We start from the raw sequence: 5,101 nt of genomic DNA, 5'->3' as shown, positions 1-5,101 counted from the left end.
TCCCTCTTCAAAGCCAGCAACGGCTAGTTGAATCTTTCTTACATAACATCATTTTGACACTGACTTCTGTCTCCTTCTTCCCTATTGAAAAAACTTTATTTTGGGGGCTGGCCCAGTGGTGCAGCGGTTAAGTTCACATGTTCTGCTTAGGCGGCCTGTGGTTCGTCGGTTCGAATCTTGAGTGGGGACATATGCACCATCTGTCAAGCCATGCTGTGGCAAGCATCCTACATAAAACAGAAGAAGATGGGCACGGATGTTGGCTCAGGGCCAATCTTCCTCAGCAAACAGAAGAGGATTGGTGGCAAATGTTAGCTCAGGGCTAATCTTCCTCAAAACAAACAAACAAACAAAAACTTCATTTTTAACAATTGCGCCAACCCAATTTTTAACTTTGGGCCAGCTCAAATGATCCAGCGTGCTCTCCTTATCTCAAGGTCAACTGATTGGAAAACTTAATTTCATTTGTAACCTTAATTTCTTTTTTGCCAAGTAATCAAACCTATTCAGAGGCTCTGGGGCTTAGAATATGGGCATCATAGGAGGCCATTATTCTGTCTACCACAGCCATCTTGCTTAGCTTCAAACTGGAGTATAGGATGCCTAGCTCCTAGATGATGCTCTCTGCCCACACCCAATTTTTTTCTGTGAATGTAGAGCAAGGTAATTTCTAAATATCTAGCTGTAATCTCCTTCCTCCTGCTGCTCAAGTGCCCTCCCACCTGGATTTCAAAAGGTCTGGGCCTACAGGAGCCCAGATTGGTTTTTTCCTTCTGAAATCACCATTTGGCCCTAAGTGTTAATATGGCTAGAGGAAAGTTTACATTGCATGTCAGGAAACAAATTTCAGAATCATGCCAAATGAAGTAGGGTTTCAGGTGGGGATATAAATCTGTACATGGAGGAAGGAAGGGAGGAAAGAAGAGAAGAAAGAAATTAATATATATTGAACACCTACTCTGTTCCATGCAGTGGGACAAATCTATATATTTATTTATTCAACAAATATCTATGGAACTCCTTTTTGATTAATACCATGTATCAGAGTCTAGGTTCTGGGGATATAATCCATGAGGTAAATAGTGTTCCTGCCTGCAAGAAGTAGTGGAAGAGCTAGGCAATAAACAAATGTACAAACAAATATTGTCATATGGTGAGGAATGCTGTAAACATATTAAGGAGGTCAGGGGGAAGCCAGTGACGGCATCATATTACTGCCCCCATGACTCTGGAGGCAGATGTCCCTGTCACTGAGGTTCAGTGTGCTAGATGGAGGGACATGCACTGTGTGATTCCAGAAACTCCACTGTCTAGTGTGACATGGTCTTTATATGTAAAATTCCCTATACACAGTCTTTCTCCTGGCCCCACTGCCAGCCCAAGGACACATGGCCTCAGAAATACGACAACATTCACCCTGCGTGTGCTGCCATCTCCAGTGAGCTCATGGCAGCCCACCTCTCTCGTCTTCTTGTTGAAACTGAAGGCACTCTTATGCTCAGGAACAGAGGTATGCAAATCAAGGGGCTTAAGACCTTAAATTACCCTCTGCGCATCCATCCAGTTTGCATCTCTAGACTTCCCAAATCTACTAAAAACTCTCTGAGGAGGCAGTTTGAAGAATTCAATAGCATCAGACAGCCCACTCTGTGGAGAGAAGGCAGGAAACTGATCTTTACAAAAGAGTGCAGAGGTAGCTTAAGGCCATTCCAAAGGGAGAAGTCAGGCCATCTGCCATAGCCCTGACTGCTCCCTGGAGAGGAAAGGATAATAAGCAGCCATAGCTGCTGAAAGGGGAAAGATCACCAGGTTTCTCTGCTGCTCCTCTGTACAGCCTTCTCCAGGTGCTCTGCAGCCCAGGTGTAGTGGACAGCTATGCTGCTCCTAACTCTCCACTCCTCTCCTATGCATGACATTTGCCACGAGAGTTTGCAAGTAGAGTGTATTTCTTGTCCCATTGATATTGGGTTTGTCCATGTCAATTGCTTTGGGCCAATGTGATTTTTTAACAGACATATACAAACAAAGGCTTAAAACATGCATGTGTAGTCAGACTTTCCCTCTTGCTTTTCTACCATTGCCATGAGAACATGATCTGAACAGCCTACTGGTCCAACATGGATGAGAGCTAGGTGGAGCGGCAGGAGTCAATCCACAACTTAGAGCCAAGATCAACCAGGCTGAGTCCAGATCAGCTGATGCCCAGAAGAAGTTCAGGCACATGAAAGAGAATAAATGGCTTTAAGCCACTGAGTTTCTGAGGTGGTTTCTTACACAGCATTATTGTTGCAATTAGCTGACTGACACACAGGGGAGCAGAGTTTTCCCTAGTACAAATCTTGGTAGCAGTAACAAATATGCAAATAAGAGCTTTGAAGCCATCAGAGGGAGATTTTTTGAGAGCAGCAGCTGAACATGGGGCCCAGTCAGTCCTGAAACTTTAGCATACAAGTTGCACTGAAGAAGTCTTATGAACTAGAAAACACCAGAGCTGACTCACTTCGTGACTCCAAAGATCTGGGGTCATGCTTTCTCTAAAGCCAGCAGCTCTGCTCCACATTTGACCCCTACTGGACTGAGTTATTTTGGATCTGTTCTTGTGACTCTGGAGCTTAAAATAGTCGCTGCTGAGCCATCTGTCTTGGGATCCATCTCACTTCTGAAACGTGTAGCAGCTGTGGCTGAATTGAAAGCAGCTCCTGTTAAGAAAGTGAACAATCTCTCGGCTTTTCTCCATCCTATGAGTGTGCCCCAGGGAGAAAATAAAATAGAGGGCATTTGGCTGCCAAAGAAGGATAAGAGCTTAAGAAGGGAACCTGGGAGATGCTGGGCAGATAGAAGACGAGAATGGGGACAGCTGCCAGAAGGTCTGGAAAGGAGCCAAGTTACATAAAGTTGAGACAAAGACACTGCCAGCTGGAGGTGCGGGAGGAAGGAGAGCAGCACAGAGCCCTGCTCCAGGAGATCAGAGCAGAAGGGGCGGTGGAAACGGTGCCGAGTCAGGGGTCAGATGCCCTGAGCCAAAGACTCAGCTCCACCACCAGAGTTGTCACTGTATGACCTTCTGCAAGTCTCTGCAGCCCTCAGCCTGAGCTTTCTCACCCTTAAAATGGGGTTAATGACACCTAGCTCAGGTTGTGAGGGTCAATCAGAAAAATATATACAGGGACTAAACTGTACCAGCCTAAGCAAAATGTAGTCAGTTACATACAGGTCCAGACGGTCATTTCCCTAATGCAAGAACAGGATCTGTCTTTTTTACTGTTTTAAGTGTATTTCCAGGACTCAGCTCAATGTCTGGCATATACATGTGTGTACGTGCACACGCACACACATGTGCAAATACACACTAATAGTTTAATTATTAAATTAGTAACTATCATCAATACATGTACTAAAAAAATTATTTAAGTTCCTGGCAAAGTAAGAAACAGCTGTTGTCTGTATCCAGAAGCCTCTAGAAGTTGCATCCAAATACAGAAGTTTTAGCAATAATCAACTTGCCCACCTGACACTCGCATCAGAGCAACAACAGCAACTGTTGCCTGAGCAGGATTCCAGCCCACGAGGAAAAGTTAGTTGTCGGTTGGAGCTGGTGGGAATCTGGGGCAGGCTTGTGCCAATGAAGATGGGCCAGGCAGCCGGGGAAAGCACCCCTCTTCCATGTCTCTCTTGCTAGGGGCGTGTCTTCACTGTCTGCGAGCACAGTGTTGACGTGGGCGCTGGAAGTGGACCCAGCCTGGGTCACCACTTACAATCTGAATGATCTTTTGAGAGTTGCTTAATCTTTTCTCTATGCTTCATTTTCTCTACGGTAAAACGAGTATCAATAACATACTTCCTTCAAACCGTTGTTAAGAGCAGGAGTCAGCAAACTACGGCCTGCCCGCCAAGCCCAGCCTGCTGCCTGTTTGTCTAAATAAAGTTTTATTGAAACACAGCCAGGCTCCCTCTTCCCATATTGTCTATGGTTATTTTTATGCTACAGTGGCAGAGTTGAGTAGCTGTGACAGAGCAACTGGAACCTAAAAGAGTTACTACCTGGCCCTTTGCAGAAATAGCTTGCTAACTTCCAGTTTAGGAATTAAATAAGGTAACAAATGTAAAACCTCAAACACAGAGTCTGGAACATGGCCACAGTCATGAAATGTTGGTATAATGGGGATATATAGACATAGCTGCTTTTAAGTTTGTGAAGAGAAGGGTTATTTACATAAAGAAGTTGAGGCAGGGGCTTGTGGCCCACAGGCTCAACAGGAGTCCACAGAGGTGCCATAGGAGCTCCTGGGAAGCCCAGCATGTTGCCACAACCTGGCGTCCATGTCTTAAGGCAGAGGCAGAGGGACATGGAAAAGCTCCTGCGGCTCCAGGGGCGAGAGACAGGGGCAGGAAGGGCTCACAGGCAGGACACCCAGTCTGGAGAGGGGGTTGGCAGGTGTTTCATGAGTACTTTCTCCTGAGCCAGAGCTTTTGGCAGAGAAGGGGTTCACCCATTGCCTAAAGAAAATCTTTAGAGAACTGTAGGGAAAAAGCATGGTCTCCCCATTGGAAAGCTTGTGTGGTATGTGAGGTGCTTAAAATACCCTGAAAAGCAGCCAGCTCCACAGGAGTGTTTCAAATACCTTTCACTGGCCACTCTCCCTTGACATCCACGTATAATTTTATCTCTTTCAATACACAACAATTTATCTGTTTAATACCCTCTGTTAGTAAAGCTGTACTTTGCCCACTCAGGTGTTTCCAGTGTTGTCTTAAAAATTTCAGTGGCTCACTCAACAAACCTTTTAACAGGAAAAAGAAAATAAAAGTAGAATGTTTAAGTAGGCTGGCTGCCAGGCAGAAGGGAGCCGAATGGTGGAGAGGGAACTTTTAAAAATCTTTCTCCGATTTTAGTGTTTATAAAAATATGATCATGGGAGCATTCTGAAATGGGCTGGATATTAAGTTTTTCATTGCAATTGAACTCAGCACTACCAATTTTTTACTCCCTGGACTTCAAATAATTTGGGGATTGATTGTCCATCAAACTCACAGCCACTATATCCTGTTCAAGAATTATTTTTTTGCTTTATGAGCCAGGATATCTTAGTAGCAAACTTCC

Source organism: Equus przewalskii, chromosome 12, assembly GCF_037783145.1.
Source record: "Equus przewalskii isolate Varuska chromosome 12, EquPr2, whole genome shotgun sequence".
NCBI classification, from domain to species: domain Eukaryota; kingdom Metazoa; phylum Chordata; class Mammalia; order Perissodactyla; family Equidae; genus Equus; species Equus przewalskii.
The sequence above is the reverse complement of the archived record's forward strand: the minus strand, read 5'-3'. Positions refer to the sequence as shown.